This window comes from Delphinus delphis, chromosome 3 (assembly GCF_949987515.2).
Source record: "Delphinus delphis chromosome 3, mDelDel1.2, whole genome shotgun sequence".
Taxonomy (NCBI): domain Eukaryota; kingdom Metazoa; phylum Chordata; class Mammalia; order Artiodactyla; family Delphinidae; genus Delphinus; species Delphinus delphis.
In genome coordinates, this window is record NC_082685.1 from 143,975,468 (window position 1) to 143,992,088 (window position 16,621).

A 16,621-nucleotide genomic window follows, 5' to 3' on the forward strand; every position below is an offset into this window, starting at 1 on the left:
CCAGAAAAATCAGACACTATTTTCTTAATGGTTAAGTGTCCTTACCATTTTTTTTATATGAGAAGGAAGTGGAAATTAATATCAAATGACCACTATATTGAATCTATGCTGAATGTAATTATTCAGCATAAGTTTACCATAAAAAGAAAAAACGTACAGTGTTCTATTTTTGGTGTCTTCAAGGTGTCTTGAGTTAAAACACCTCTCTAGGTATTCCTATAGATTTTTTGACTTGCTTCTTATGCTCATAAAAAGAACAAAATCTTAAAAGCAGTAGTCCTTCAAAACATTGCTTTAATAGGTTTATTTATGCTTGCAAATGCTGTACTTCTTTCAAGGCAGAAAGAAAATCAAGAGCTGTGCAAAGTTTGCCTGTACCCAAAATTCTGGGGTAAAGTTGGAGTAAGAATCCTAAGAGATTAATTAATGCTCAGGCAAGCATTAAAGCAGGTAAAAAAATCAGACTGTGTTTCTAGGGTAAGATTTCAGGAGGGAAAATTCATCTCAGGAAGTTGTCCTTGATCTCAAAAGTGGCCTCATGGACTTAACAATATAATTGTCTTTGGAGATTTCAGACACATTAAGGTAAGGCCAACTGAATAAACACTGGAGGATTTTGAGGCAAATTTGGATAAGTCAAATATTTTGATACTTATTACAGTGTTGAAATAAATGGAGTATTTAGAGATTCTTAGAGATCACCATATGTAGATTCTCACCAGTGAGTTCAGTTTTTTCCTTTCATATCCAACTGACAAAAGTGGGGATAGACCAAGAATTCATTCACTCAGCAAATGTTGGGTAAGGAATTCATACCCAATTAGTTCAGCCTGGGTCAAGTGTCTAACCCTGAATCAGTCCACTGTAATCAGGGAAGTGAGAGTCACAGTGTATGAACTTGGCTTTTATCATAACAAATTTCAGATCAATATTAGCCTTGGGAATCTAAACTGAGTGGCATATGTAATGAGCTTCCTGCTAGAATTCGAAGGTTGTATATTCAAAGGCTCTGTGTATTCAAAGGCTATGTATGGGAGTGAGGAAGAAGGAAACTGGAGATTTGATAGTGGGGGGGAGGATGGAGCACAAGTTGATGTTTGAGAGGCACTAAAGGGAGTCAGATGGCAATGGTTATGGTAAAGATGGTAACATATGAAATACGTATGAAAAGGTGGCCTTTAGAGCATATTACCAAAATATACTATATGGATTTTGTCTGTCTCCACCCACTTAATGAAAACATGGGTTTGTCTGTTGTGTTCATAAATTCCTGCCACATATTAGGCACTCAACAAGTATTTGTTGAGCTAACGAATGAATGGATGCAAGAGTAGATGGAATGTGGCGAATGTTATAGAACAAGATGTGCCAATGTTATGGCACATCTGAAACAGTCTTTCATGAATATAAATTGAAAATATTTCTCATCCTGGTTGGAGAGCTAAAGAAAAATGAAATTTGTGCTTCCAGCCCCCTCACATTGCTGGGGTCTCAGTGGATCTCTGGTAGAGTACACGTTAACAACATCGCTCCACCTCTCTCAGGAAGTTACAGTCAGAAGAGCTCACTTCCAAAAGTATTTATTGATAAGAATTCATTTAAAATCAGAGTGTGAAGGGACTTCATTTGGGGAGAATAGAGAGATTCTTTGGAGGTACTTAATTTAGAAGCTGGTACTCCAATCTTTTCCTGTTTATCTTCCCTGAAGAGTCTCTTTGTTTTGTCTCCACCTTCTCCCTTACTTCCCCACACACTTGGGCTGATATTTTCACACTTGAGACATTTTAATTATTTACAAAAGGATCTATTGCTAAGGAACCAGCTTAGCTGCTCATGACTTTTTCACTAACATGTTAGTTTTATATTTTTTACGTGCTACATCTCGAGAGTTCTCACCATATTTTGCTAGCTTATTTATCACCCATCATTCATTGCCAGGATTGGAAATGTATTCTTTTGTTTAATCTTGTTTTTTCTTTTGTTTAATCTTGTTTTTTTCCTCTTTTTTCTCTGTGCTTAATTCTAAATAGTAATTTCATCATAGTACTTTATTCTTCTGGTTCTAATCTATTGACAACATAACTATAAAGACCCATGAATTCCTGTTCATGCTTGTTTCAGTGAGGGTCAATATTCCATTATTTCATTACATGCCACAGCATGTTGTGGAAAGAGTATGGGTTAGAAACCCTGATTTTTGTCCAAATTCTGAAATTTACCATCTCTATGAATTTAAGCTCATCACTCAAACCCTCTTTGCCTTAGTTTCTTTAACTATCCAATGAGTTTATTAATACTATTCTTGTAGGATTGTTGTCAAATCAACTGAAACAAAAGGCTGGTAATGTCTTCTGGAATGAGCAAAGCACTTTATCAATCTAAAACACTATTGCCAGCTGTTCCTTTCGTGAGGTTGCCCTGGTCACTGGTTTAGGTATGCTGACGCAAGAAATATTTCTTCAGGTCAGGCAGAATCATAACCAACCTCTTGGTAGAACCCAATTATTCAGTAATTCTTAAAAAACAATTATTGAGTACTTACTTTGTGCCTGACACTTTTTGAGGAGTTCAAAATACACTGGTTAATGTTAAAGTCTTTACTCCCAAGAGTTTATATTAAAGTTAACATAAGAGTATAAAAAAAGAAGAATTTATACAGAATAGAAAATATATATATATGCAGGTATATTTATATTTATGTTTATACTGCAGAAGTGATGGTATATCACTAATGTCGTAAACTATACATATAAATAAGTTGTCCAAAAATTCTCCCATTCTTATTGTGTACGTGCATACCTTATAAAATTCATAGGCATTCAATAAAAATCCAAGGTGATGTTTAGCATGAGGGTAAGGGGAATGCTCTCTCCCTGAGCCAGGGCCAAGCCCTAATATGTTCTTTCATTAATAACTCTATAGGAAGGCCATTTTTTCTCATCTCAGATACTGCCACCTTCTCTCCATCCTGAGCCCTCTTTCTTGTTTTTTGTTTTAAATAATATTCTTTTTTTTTTTTAAAGCCCACATTTGTTTATTTATTTATTTTTGGCTGTGTTGGGTCTTCGTTTCTGTGCGAGGGCCACTCTTCATCGTGGTGCGCGGGCCTCTCACTATCGCTGCCTCTCTTGCTTCAGAGCACAGGCTCCAGAAGTGCAGGCTCAGTTAGTTGTGGCTCACGGGCCTAGGTGCTCCGTGACATGTGGGATCTTCCCGGACCAAGGCTCGAACCCATGTCCCCCGCATTAGCAGGCAGATTCTCAACCACTGTGCCACCAGGGAAGCCCTTGGTTTTTTTTTTTTTTTTTTTAAATGAGAGAAAAACATGTTGCCTCTGACCTATGAAAGATTTTTTTCTCCACAGTCTCCATCACCCAACTAAGGTAAACAACTCTGACATACTGTAAAACCTCTCCTACTCCTCATGTCACAATAGAGACTATATGTATGCCCCTAAGCAATCCACGTTGGGTGTATTTACTCCTTTTGGTGGAAAGCGAAAGCTAGCTCATGCTTTGTCCTCATAGTGGTGGAGGACACATGGGTTGAAGCCTCAGATCCCAGATACACCTCTTAGAAGCTGTGTAAGCTTGGTCCAGAGACTTAGTTGTTCTTTCCCTCAGTTTCTTCACTTGCAGCATGAGATAATAAAATTACTCATCTCACCATGTTTTTGTAAGTGTTAAATGAATAATGCATGTAATGTACTGTGTGATACAGAATGATCACACAATCAATATTAGATAGTAGTATTATTTCTTGACAGAGTAATTCATCCTAGAATTAACAGAGAGCCTGGTGGTTCAAAGAATGAAAGAGGTTTATTGGGTAAATATAAACTCAGTGGATCATGATTTTAACAGTTGGAAGCTATATAATAGATGAAACATTTGGGACCCTGGTAACTGTGACCCCAGGTAATTTATTTAATTTCCCTAGGGGATCATTTCTGTGTTGCTCACCAGTAACACAAAACGGTTAGCCTTGGTTCATTTCAAGTTCTAAAAATGGTCTGAGAAGAAAGAATTATACTAAAAAACTATAGTGAGTACTTAAAATTATTCAGAGGTGAAACATGAATAAGAATCAAATGGAAAAGGTTTTAAGTTCATGGAAGGAAGGAAGAGAGAAAATTATCTCAAGTCATATTAATTAGCACAGCCCCATGGCCTAAAGAGAAAAGGTAGTTTGAAAGGTTTCTGGATCATGAAACCCATGAAGAAGAAAACAATTAGCTCTAATTTCCTGAATTTTGAGTGGATGAAATGACAATTAATTTAAAGTGCTTTGAAAATGATAAAAGTGCTTCTTTTTAAATGAGAGGCCATTTCGATAATGAGCAGATATGTTCTTTCAATAATAGATATTTAGGACTGAGAAATAGGATCACGTGTTGTGCTCTTTCCGTCAGCATACTGTTGGTTTGGTAGATTTTAAAGCTACCAAAGATGTGGGGTGTATAGTCAGTCATTCCTTATTTGCTGTCAATTTAGTATTCGAAATAACACATTTCGTGTAAATAAGTATTCTTCGTCCCCTTCTTTTAAACAGAAGTTTTGACCTTTATTGTTGTTACAGATTTTTTTTTTAATGTTTTTCAGTGTCGCCTAGAGTATGATCACTCCTTACTCTTTCAGTCTGTAGGTTTAAGAAAACTTGGACTTCCATTTGCAATAAATCTGCATAATGGTACAGGAAGGAGTTGGAGCGGACAATGAAAACAAACGCCCTAGGACCCTGGAAAATCCAAGACAGTTCATTCGCTGAAAAGAATTTGATCAGTATTTTGACAGTTATGCATTTACAAATTAGTCGACGGCAGACTCACTTTTAAAAGAGTTCCAAACGATGCCAACAGTGGCGTTCAGTGAGGGTTTGGTTATAACCAGAGTTGACCTGATTATGTTGTTCTTGCAAGAGAAAGTTTTCAGTTCCTAGGACAGTATTCCCCCCAGAAACCCTATGCATAGATCACTAGCAAACAATAATGATTTTTCAAGATGTCTAAAACTGGCTCTTGAAAATCATCCATATACAGGAGGCCCGAAAGGAAGATTTTCCCAAGATACGAGAAAAGCCACCCAAAAAAAAAAAAGGAAATATCTTACTTAGTCAAACTGCCCATTATAGTATTCCTTGAATTTTTGAAAATCTGAGTTATGCTTTCAATTACCCTTTCATGTCTCATCACTGTATCCTATTTTAGTTTAATACACATGGGATCAGAGACTTTGCTTTCCTCCCTAAATTAAGATTATATAGATCTGGAAGGAACCAAGAGAGAATGAATGAGAGCTTCTCAGAACTTCTAAGTCATTTAGGGGCAAAAAATAAAAGGATCATATGATTTGAGCCCTGCTTTCAAGGAACTAATAATCCAAGTGGTGAAGAAGGTTGGTCCAGGACCCTAAGGGTCAAATGGCGTTCGTGGTAGGCATGTCCAAGATGACCCCAGTGATCCCACCCCCCCAAGTATTCACCCGCTCCACATCGTAGCAGGGCCGGTCTGTGTAACCAATAGGATATGAGGGGGTGGTAATGCATCACGTCTGAAATTAGGTTATAAAAGATAAGCTGCCATGTTTGTGCTTCAGTTTCTCTACCTCTTAGATAACTCCCTAGAAGAGAAGCCAGATACCATGTGGGAGCCTCTTCTATAAAGAGGCTTACAGGGAGGAAACTGAAGCCTCCGGCCAGGACCTGGGGCCCAAAACCAATAGCCACATGAATGAACTTGGAAAAGTTTCCCACACCCTTCAGAAAGCTGAAGCCTAACCAGCATCTTGACTGCAATTTCCTGAGATTCTCTGAGCCCGTTCCACCCAGCCCTCAGAAACTGTGAGGTAACAAACGCTTATGGTTTTAAGCCTCTACGTTTGGAGGTGATTTCTTATGTAGCAATAGGCAACTAATGCCGTATTCTTCAGACTAAAATTGCTCTCAGAATTAGGAAAAGATGAAGGGCAGTGAGACCTCAGCTCGTGTGGACAGGCAGCTTGGAGAAAGTGTGGCAACAGTGAAGGCATTTGAAACAGAGAATAGATTTTCTTCCTGCCTCTCACCCCCAGCCCTGTAGTTCTTCTCTCCAGGAAAAACACTTTACTGGTGTCTTGTGTGTCTTTCCAGCATATTCTGAGCATTTCTGATGTTGATTTTGAACATCTTTGATCTACATTAACACTAAGAAATTCTCCTTAATATATTTGGAGGAGAGAATCATGTAAACTTGTGACAACTTTGTACTGTGTTTTTTTTGTTTGTTTTGTTTTTTGTACTGTGTTTTAAACCCACCTACAAAGTGTGTTTGTTTTTCAATCCTGATTTTTAACATCTATTGTCTGAACATGCTTCCTTTTTATCCTGCTTTTCTATTTTGTTCAGGTCCATAAAGCAAACTATTCAAAGTTACATTTGGACTTGGGACTGTTCCAAAATCACTTGAATAATAAACTTTTCTAAATGATCACTTTCCTTCATGCAACAGACTACTTCCCATTAGTTAGTCTTTCCTTTTTCTCTGGAGATATTTAGCTATCATTAATAATTCATTGTCTGTTTTAATAAAGGTGCTGTTAGTTTTCATTAATGATTCATTATTTATTTTAACAGTATGTTCAGCTGAGGGTCCCTGAATATCGAATTTACTACCTCTTAGAATTGTGAAAATATCTTGTTCTTACTAAATGCACACAGTAATTATTAGAATTTTTTTCTTGCTTATGAGCCTTGCAAGCTTCAGGACTTCCCAAATACAGGCTATCTGTTAGGTTATTCTTTTCTTCTGGGGAACTTATTTGTATTACATGTCAGCTTTTGGAACCATGTTGCCCATATTCTGCTTCTTTTTTAAGCTCAACTTTCAAAAAACTGTGAAAGACAATCTGAAGTTTCAATGAAAATTTATTTCAGTCTCGGGCACATAAAAGTTCTTTATTTTATTTGCTAACAAATTTTTCTTTCACATGTGACATTTCCATGTTTCTTTATCACCGTTTCCATGGTTATGCTTTACGTCTTCTTTGTAACCCGAGTTTACTCTTTAGCATGTGCTTCACTTCATTTTAAAGTTGGCTACCTACTTTATTTTTAACCCCAGACCACAAAATGTATTTGCATGATTTAAAACACACATTTACATACACAACAAATAACATATTCTAAAAGCCATTAAACACCATAGCAGTCGTGCTGTTTTACTTGGTCAACAAAGTGTACTTGTTTTTATTTTTTAGAAGGTTCATTTTTGCCCTTAGCTATGTGCTTCTGGACTTTTCCCCCTGCTTTAGTTAATTCTAACATGGCTTTGCAGAATATGCAATATTATACAATTCACAGAAGATTTCTCCAGCTTGCCCTCATTTCCTTTATGATGGCATAAGAATAAGCATTTACTCCCAGGCTCTTCCAATGTCCTCCATCCAAATTTAACTGGCTATTTTCTGCTTCTGGCCCCTGCCCATGAAGTCAACCCCTAACGGTTTACTATGAATGATTTTCCAGGTGTTCCAATTTTATTTTATCTGTCTTAACATTCATCATTTCAATATTGGTCCATCTATACACTAACACACAATGTGAATCTATCTCCCTCTGTGAAAACTTCCTGGATGGAATACACTTTGGGGCTTGATAAATTAATATCTTTAAAAAACAGTAAATAGCTGAGAAAAAGCTAATCCTTTAGTAAGTAATGTTATTAGGAACAGACCTTGTTCCTGGATTCTGAGAGGTTATGACAAAGATGGTAGCACATTGCAAGAAAGCCTACAGACAGTAGTTCTCCAACTGTAGTGCGCTTTAGAAAACACCACTGGGATGCTTATGAGTCGTGATTTCTAGGCCCCGCTCCCAGAGATTCTGATTCTGTGAGTCTGAGGTGGGATCCAAAGATCTGCACCTTACAAGATTTCTATGAAATCGGGTTCAATCTCATTCTTTGGGAAACATTTCAATGAGTAACATGGAAAGCTCTTACAAGATCTGTATGTGTATGTCCATAGTATTGAAACAAGGAGGAAGATGAATGAAGTGTCTATCATGTATAGATTTTTCTCAGATTTTCTAGAAGATTCTTTAAAGAAGGGGTAATTAAGTGGACCATTTAAATAATTCAAGAGAAAAATGTATTTTGGGGAAACTGTCTTTCAAGGAATGTAAGGAAACATTTGAACTTGCTTTGAAACATGAAAAGACAGAAAACTCTGAAGGAAAACAGGCACTGTTGATAAGGTAGAAAAAACGGAACTAGCTAAGATGGAGGCTAATTTAAACCTTACAAGGTCCATTAATTGTAATAATTCGGTCTGCATGATTAGAAGTTTATGGACATATAGCCGGTTCCCATTTAACCTAGAAAGATATTTGAATTAGGTTTTTGCCTATAGAGCAGTGATTCTCACTGCTGGCTGCACAACAGAATTATCTGGGGGCTTTAATAAATATTGAGTTGGCCGAAAAGTCCATTCGGGTCTCTCAGTAAGGTGTTACAGAAATCCAAGATTTATGCCTGGGTCCCACGCCCTACATATTGGGCTTTAATTGGTCTTAAGCATGACCTGTGCATCAGGATTTCTAAAAGCTTTTCTGGTGATTTTAATGTGCAGCCAAGTTTAACAAACACTGTTCTAGTTAACCTGTGAGTAATGCAGGAGTATGAAATTAACCCAAGATAAACTGATACTAGCTAGAGTAATTGACACACAATGAACAGTGCTTTGTAGTTTATGATCTCTGTCTCTTTTTCCTCTTTCTCTCAATTTGTGTTGATGCATCATGGTACACTTCTTAAGGCTGGCATGGATTTCTTCCATTTTTATAAGTCATCCCAAAGTACCCCTGCCTGAGCATACTAAAAACCAGATAGAAAAAGAGAAACAAACTCACTTGGCTTCAAAATTCAATCTTCCTTACTTTGAAAATAACTCTCAAGCCTTGACAAAATGCTTATAGTCTATTAAACAACACAGTCATCTATTAAACTGGGTTTCATACTTAAGAAATGCACCACCAAGAATTAAAAGGGGAGGTCAGGACGGTCCACGAATGTGATTTACTTCCTTCAGTATTTAGACAGACCTCCTACAGAGTTGCTTTTCAATGCAATAGCCATATACAATTTATTTGATCTGTTTTGCTTCAAGTTTGTTATGCTGTGTTTACCCAGTGCTTACAGGGCTAGAGAATAACAGAAACCAGACCAGAAATTGCTATATTTTCTCTGGGCTCTAAATGCCATGTGTCAGAACAGTCACTGAACTCCCACCAGCCTGCTGATTGGATTTAGATCATGACCTCCCCACTCATTCCATTTAAATTAACCTGAACGTATGAGCTCACCAGTGCTCTGAGACAGTGTTGGCACACGCTGGGTAAACAGCCCATGCTCAGAACTCAGGAATACGTCACCAATAACCCAGGAACATCTCTATCATAAAGCAACTTATAGGTTTGATGTAAATCATGCTTTCAATCACTTTGAGAAAAGCATTTATATGACGTATTGCAGTTTGTGTAAACTGACAGAAAAAAAATATGTTCCAAATGATTGTTCGAACCTCCTTTAAACCAGTGGTGTCTCTGAAACAGTGTGTTGGGATAAACAACAGTTAATGACTTTAAAATGTAGGCTGTGCCTACGCCTTCCTTTCACGTCTGTTTTTCAGGTTGTTGCAAACCTCTCAGGCTAACAGATTTCTTTTGTATAATTGATACAACTGGTGTCTCTGTGTACCTGGCTTATGTATTCACAGTGAAATGTATTACCAGGGTCAGGTCCAGAGAGGAAAGAAGAGATGTTAGTGCTTCAGAAGATACGAAGTTTAAGATCCCACAAAAATGTCCCCTTGGATTACAAGACGGTTACATAACTTCCTAACCTTAGAATGACCAGAAATCCAGAACATAGAAAAGTTAATGAGTTGGTCACATTACCTGACATCCTCATATGTTAGAAAATGTATTCAAAATCTGATTGATGTCTGAATTGCAACAAGAGCATCCCAACCAAAAATACGTGTGGCCAGAATTCTACTGTCCAAGTAGGGATCACTGAACTTTCTAGGTTCTACATGAAACTGAGCAGAATGAGGGCCAGAGAAAGCGAAGATCCCTTATAAAGTTGAGAACAAATTAATCTGCAAAGTAAATTAATGTGTTGCAGGAGTTTTAACTATTAAAAACAAGAATTGCACCTAGTGCCAACATCTTTGTTCCTAATACCATTAGGAAGGAACGAAGGAAGGAAGGAAGAAAAGAAAGAAGGAAGGAAGGAAGGAAGGAAGGGAGGAAGGAAAGGAAAGAAGGAAGGAAGGGAGGAAGGAAGGAAGGAAGGAAGGCAGGGAGGGAGGAAGGAAAGGAAGGAAGGACGGAAGGAAGGAAGGAAGAAAAGAAAGAAGGAAGGAAGGAAGGAAGGAAGGAAAAGAAGGAAGGAAGGGAGGAAAGAAGGGGTAAACAGATCAGAACTCCTTGGAAAAATCGTTTGAGCCTAGGGCAAGAAATATGCAAGATGAACCTAGAGTATTTTTTTTTAGTGTCAGAATGTAAGGAAGTACTCAAAAAATCCAAACATATTGGAGATATGTCAAAGGGACACAAGAGCCAATAGAAAGAGCTCCCAGTGGCCAAATCTGGAAAAATTTGAGCAAACAAAATTAAGTAGTATTGAATTATAAGCCAAAGCATAAAATAAATATCCATTGGTTCATACTGACATAAATATGAATTCCAAATATATATATATTAATACTCCACCTTCAAAGAAGTGGATCATAACTTTCCACTCCTTAAGTGTGCACTGCACATAGTAACTTTCTTCTACCTTGATGGAATTGTGTGGGAGGGGGGCATCATTTCACAATAGAGAAACCTGACAAACACTGCCTCAGTCAGGTGACCAAATTTAGCATCATCAGTGAGAAGTCATGTTGATAGTATGTACCCTTGATGTCATGGGATGACAATGGCGTTTTACTTCTGTGGCCTTCTTCCCCCAAACCCACGGTCATGAAAAAACAACAAATTTTACAAAATACCGGACTAGTATTCCTCAAAACTTTCAAGGTCATCAAAAAGAAAACAAAACAACACAAAAATAAGCGTGAGAAAATGTCCCACCAAGAGGAGCATAGGGAGGCATGATGACTAAGTGCAGCATGGGGTCCTGTCCGGGTCACAGGAAAAGGGCATTATGTTAAAAGAAGACTAAGGAAATCTGAATGAAGTATGGACTTCAGTTAATAATGATGTATCAGTATTGGTCCATTAATTGTGACAAATATACCATGTAATGGTGACAAATATTCCATGTAACGTAAGAGATTAAAAATAAGTCATTTGGGGTGTGGGGGGGCTATATGAGGACTCTCTATTATCTTCATAAGTTTTCTGTAAGTTTAAAACTGTTCTAAAATTAAAAGGTTGTTTAAAATAGTATTAAGAAAGAAAACCCAGAGTCTAGAGGGATAGGATAGTTGTGCAAAGGGTAAGAAAAAGAAGGAATAAAAAAACATACTTTGGGTAATGTGATCAGGTTTGTCGTGAGGTTCTAGAAACCTGGAGAATATTTCTAGGGACAGGGCCTGTCCTAGGTGTGACATTGAAGGTCCACGTACAGACATTTCAACAGTGAGTGCTGGTGCCTGTTTGCATGTTAGAAGGTGATGGAGAAGAAGAAATGGATGCCAGAAACAACATCTCTGCCTAGGGGTTCTAAGAGGGAAGAGTTGTGTTACCGATATTTAGATGATGCGAAGAGAGTTTCTCTTGAACCCAATTACGGAGAATTTTAATCTCCGTGGTTCTCATTTCTGCAGGCTTGTCCTATTCTAGGGCTGTGAGCCTGATTCTGGGAGAGAGCTTCTCAGGGACCCTTTTCATAATCAAGAAGCATCTGCTGAGCATCTGTCAGGAATCAAAGATGCAGAGGTGAAAAGGATGAGGTCCGAGGTCCTTGGTGTCAGGAATCTCATTGAATAGTGGAGCGGCTCCACAGGACAGTAAGAGAATCACTAAAATAGAACGTGGAGTGCTAAGGGGCCATAGAAGAGAAGCATCTAGATTAACCTTGGGGTCAGTGAAGACTTGAGCTGAGTGTGGAAGGATAATTTAAAAATAGGCCAGGTGGGGCTTCCCTGGTGGCACAGCGGTTGAGAGTCCGCCTGCCGACGCAGGGGACACGGGTTCGTGCCCTGGTCCGGGAAGATCCCACATGCCGCGGAGCGGCTGGGCCCGTGAGTCATGGCCGATGAGCCTGCGCAGCTCGAGTACCGCAAAAACAAACAAACAAACAAACAAACTTGACCAGGTGAAGGGCTGGGCCTGGAGGCAAGGAGAAGCTGAGCAAGGTCACAGAGGCATGAAACAATAGTGGAGGGAAGGAGTAGGCAGGATGGTGGCAGGAAAAGAGGCCAAGATGGTAAAGGGTGGGCAGAATAATACAGGCTTGAGGAATGACCTCAGGACATGAACATTTTCTTCAATATTACAATCAGACTCCTCAGGCTCTCGTGTCCCATTTCCAGGTATCCACAGGTGCTTTGCAATAACCTGTCAAATAATCCTATCTGACACACGGAGAGATGAACATAAGGTCAAACTAATGCTGTGAGACTGCGGACTGATGTGTCACCGTCATTTTTATTGTACTGTATATCTCAATTCTGTCATAAGGAATATATTTTAAAGGAAATGAAAACTCACGTGATGAATGTGCAAAATCTCTGCCTCATCAAGATGATAAAAGATTGTGTGGAATTCCTCAACCTGATGCATTTTGCCATAGAACATTTTTAGACATACCTACTAGACATTCTCAGAATGAAGATCTTGCTATTCATCTAATCACAGATTTAATTTTTCCATGGACCGTGAGTATTCTCTGGGTGCCTTCAGGGTACAGAAAACAGTACTTTAACCCAAGCATGCCCTTAGCAAGGATGGAAGAGTGTTATGAGAACTGGGAATGTTTCAGTTGGGGAAGAGGAGTCTTAATGCACGTTGAAAGAAGGGTGGCATTCGGTTGGCCAGGGGAATACAAGGTTCATAAGAGCCCTGTCTCGTTTACCTGTATCCATCTGCTAGACCATGCCTAGCAGATGGTCTCGCAAGAGGAGGTGCTCAGCGAGAACTGCTGGGCAGCTGGCGGGACGCAGGGATGGAGGGAGGATGGGTGGAAGCATTTGGGGTGATGCGGCCAACCGCATGAAGCCAGCACTCCTGGGAGAAGTGACAGAAGTTGACTGCTGAAGGCCAAAACGATGGCACAGTGTCATGTTGTTCTGAGAGCACGGGCTCGGAGACCAGGCCCCATGGGGCTGCTTCCCGTCTCTGTCACTTTCTAGCCTGGGATGGGCAAGAAAAGTCACCTCTCTGTCCCAGGTTTCCTCATCAGTAAATGAGGGATATTAAAAATGTAAGAATTATGTTTAGGGCTTCCCTAGTGGTGCAGTGGTTGAAAATCTGCCTGCCAATGCAGGGGAAACAGATTCGAGCCCTGGTCTGGGAAGATCCCACATGCTGTGGAGCAGCTAAGCACATGCACCACAACTACTGAGCCTGCGCGTCTGGAGCCTTCGCTCCGCAACAAGAGAGGCCGCGATAGTGAGAGGCCCGTGCATCGCGATGAAGAGTGGACCCCGCTTGCCACAACTAGAGAAAGCCCTCGCATAGAAACGAGGACCCAACACAGCCAAAAATAAATAAATAAATAAATAATACATTAATTGTCAAAACTAGAATCATCATCATTATAAAAAAAAAAATTCTGTTTATATCATACGGTTGTGAGGATTAAATGATATATATATATATCACTTAATATATATGTGATTATAGTTTATATATGTATTATATATGAATATATAAAATCAACTCCTAAAAGTTCTCAGTTCTAACAGAACATGGCACATGGAAAGCGTTAAAATACCATTTATCTATTTATATTAAGGTGTCTTTCCTCTTTGGTACTTAAACTCTTGAACACTCATAACAAGAAGAAGAGAGACAAGATAGGGAAGTGGTATGCAATGTTCCATCTTATTTCACTCTCTCCTATTCTGAGTTAAAAGAAGTTGAATGGGAACTATGGGAAATGATTACTGTCGAAGGAGTCAAATAAGTCTACAAAAATCCAAAACGTGTGGCGTGGTTAATCTAATAAACTAAGGAGCTTTGTAGCTTGGTCAGCTGGGTTGACCTAAAGTTGAATTCACACGGACGGCAGAGTTTTGAAGACAAACTGGGGCGAGGAAAATGCATTCTCATCTAACAATGAATCTTTTCCCTGCTTTACTCCTCGATGAGAAAGGGGGAAACCAGAGCTGAGGGCTGCAATCCAGAGCTGGCGCTGCGCTGTGCTTCCATTCGGCGGCTGAATTCCTGCCGGCTTTACTCACCCTGTTGCAGGCATCCTCACATCACACTGATTCCAGGAACGTCTCATGGCCCCTAGTCGGGGAGCAAATTATTCGCAGCAGGTGGTGATTGCCTCCACAATGACACTCGGCTCTGGGCTATCACAAAGGCGTCTTTCCCGCTTCCTCTGCGCACCCCTCACTCGGCAGCCATGGACCGGCTCTCATCACACCCAGGGGACCTTGCCTGTGTCGAGAGGCCTCAAGTGAGAAGATGGTGATTCGGCCTTGCTGATAAATCTCTGATTCTTGGAATTGTTTGTCAGGTGGATTTGCCGAACTAATTCCCCCTGACTTGAAAACAAGACGAAAAAAAAAGGAAGAGCTGAGATGCCTGATGTGGCCTGGGTTTGAAAGGAAGGCCCTTCTCAGGGTGTCTCCTGGGGTCTCCTAGAGGAAACGCTGCCGCGGGCAGTGCGGCCTGATCGCCAAAGCACAGCGGGGCCATCTGGGTATTTGTTGCACACGTTGCTGTGTCTCCCAAATACCCGATCCATCCTCGTCCACGGAGGAGTAAAATGCATTTGGAGAATTGGGGAATTGACCTTAGTTTTTAAAGCGGCCTGTTCAGTCATAAGGTTTTCTCATCCCCTTTGCCAGCAATTGGTGTTGGAATGAACATGTGACCCAATCTGGCTACAAGATGTGTTTGCTGGAGGCTGTGGCTTCACCAGACATGAACAAGTCAGCCATCCTCTCACTCCCTGGGGAATCAGTTGGTGCTGTGGATGGACAGATGGCAGAGGGGAAGCTGAATCCAGGATGGCCTTGTTAAACTGCTGGACTAGACCTGAAGTGGGTCCTGCCTTAGGACATCCTCCTATGAGACTTAATAAGTGTCATTGTTTTTCCAACCATTTTTAGTTTCCTTACTTGCTGCTAAAACATCCTAAAAATACAGAAATCTACTTAAAATATATAACATGTCTCTTAAATTGCATTAAAAATGCAAAAATTACAAAAAATTACATTTTTATGTAAACCTATAGGGTCAGCTTTCTAAGGAACACAAGTGTTTTTGAATGAATGAATGAATGCTGGTCTAATCATCCAATTTTATTCATTAATTCTATAAGCCTCAGTTGAGTGTCCACTTTGGGTCTAGTACTGTACTTGACAGTGAGGGTAAATGGATAAATAAGACCCTGTCCTCAAATCACTCATATCTGCTGGAAGATACAGATGCAGGAAAAGAACATGGAAATATAATGTGATAAATGTGATAATAGAGCTATGCAAATGTTCCTGGGTTCCAGAAAGGTGATGATGCCAGAGCTGTTTCTTTATAAGATAACTGGACCTAAGTCAGGAAGAGAGGAAGCAAAAGGGCATTCCAGGCACTGGAAACATGAACAAAGGCAGGGCCTCCATCACTCAGATTGTAATGTGAATGGTAACCCTTAGATTTGTGCAGTGCGCAACCTGCCCTACTGTAGGCAACAACCCTCAATAAAGACAAAAGAAATGAAAAACAGTGTGGGAATTCAGGAAGCCCAAACTGTCATTCTTGCTGCAACAGCAGACAGGAGATGAGGTTGGAGAGGCGCCCAGAAATGTGCATTCTTTTTATAGAGTCAACTTATATAGCATGTTAAGGAAACAGAACTTTATCCCATAGGTTAGTATTTCTCCCGAAATGTGTGCACTTGCAGCCCCTGGTGAACATGTTTCAAACGCAGACATATAGGCCCAACTCCCACAGACGGATTTCATAAGTCTGGGGTGGGACCAGGGACCTGCATCTTTAACCCGATCTCCAGCTGATTCCTCTCCCTCCTATAAAAGGAGAGGAGAAAAAAAAGTAGTGAGGGCAATGTGGTGTCACTGAAGGAGGTCAGTCAATGGAGTGACACAAATTTGTTTCAAAAAAGACCATTCTGGCTACTGTTTGAAGAGTGGGTTGGGAGCTGGGAAAGTGGAAGCAGTCAGGAAGATCCGTAGTCATTCACACGAAACATGAGGAGATGGACAAGGACGGTAGGAATGGAGGCGGGGGGGGCAAAGATTTATGCAGATTCTCCGCCGGGCCCAATGGCCTCCATGCCAGGGGAGTGTCACGACCCTCACTCATTTTCTGGATGGAGAACCTTATTTAGGAAGCTCCTTGCAAGTGGCAGGCAGTGACATAAGCCTCTGTGACGTCCTGAAATTGTCACGGCAATTGACTTTGTGGTTCCTGCTGAGAAGATGCCAGTTCTAGGAGCTGAGGCTGA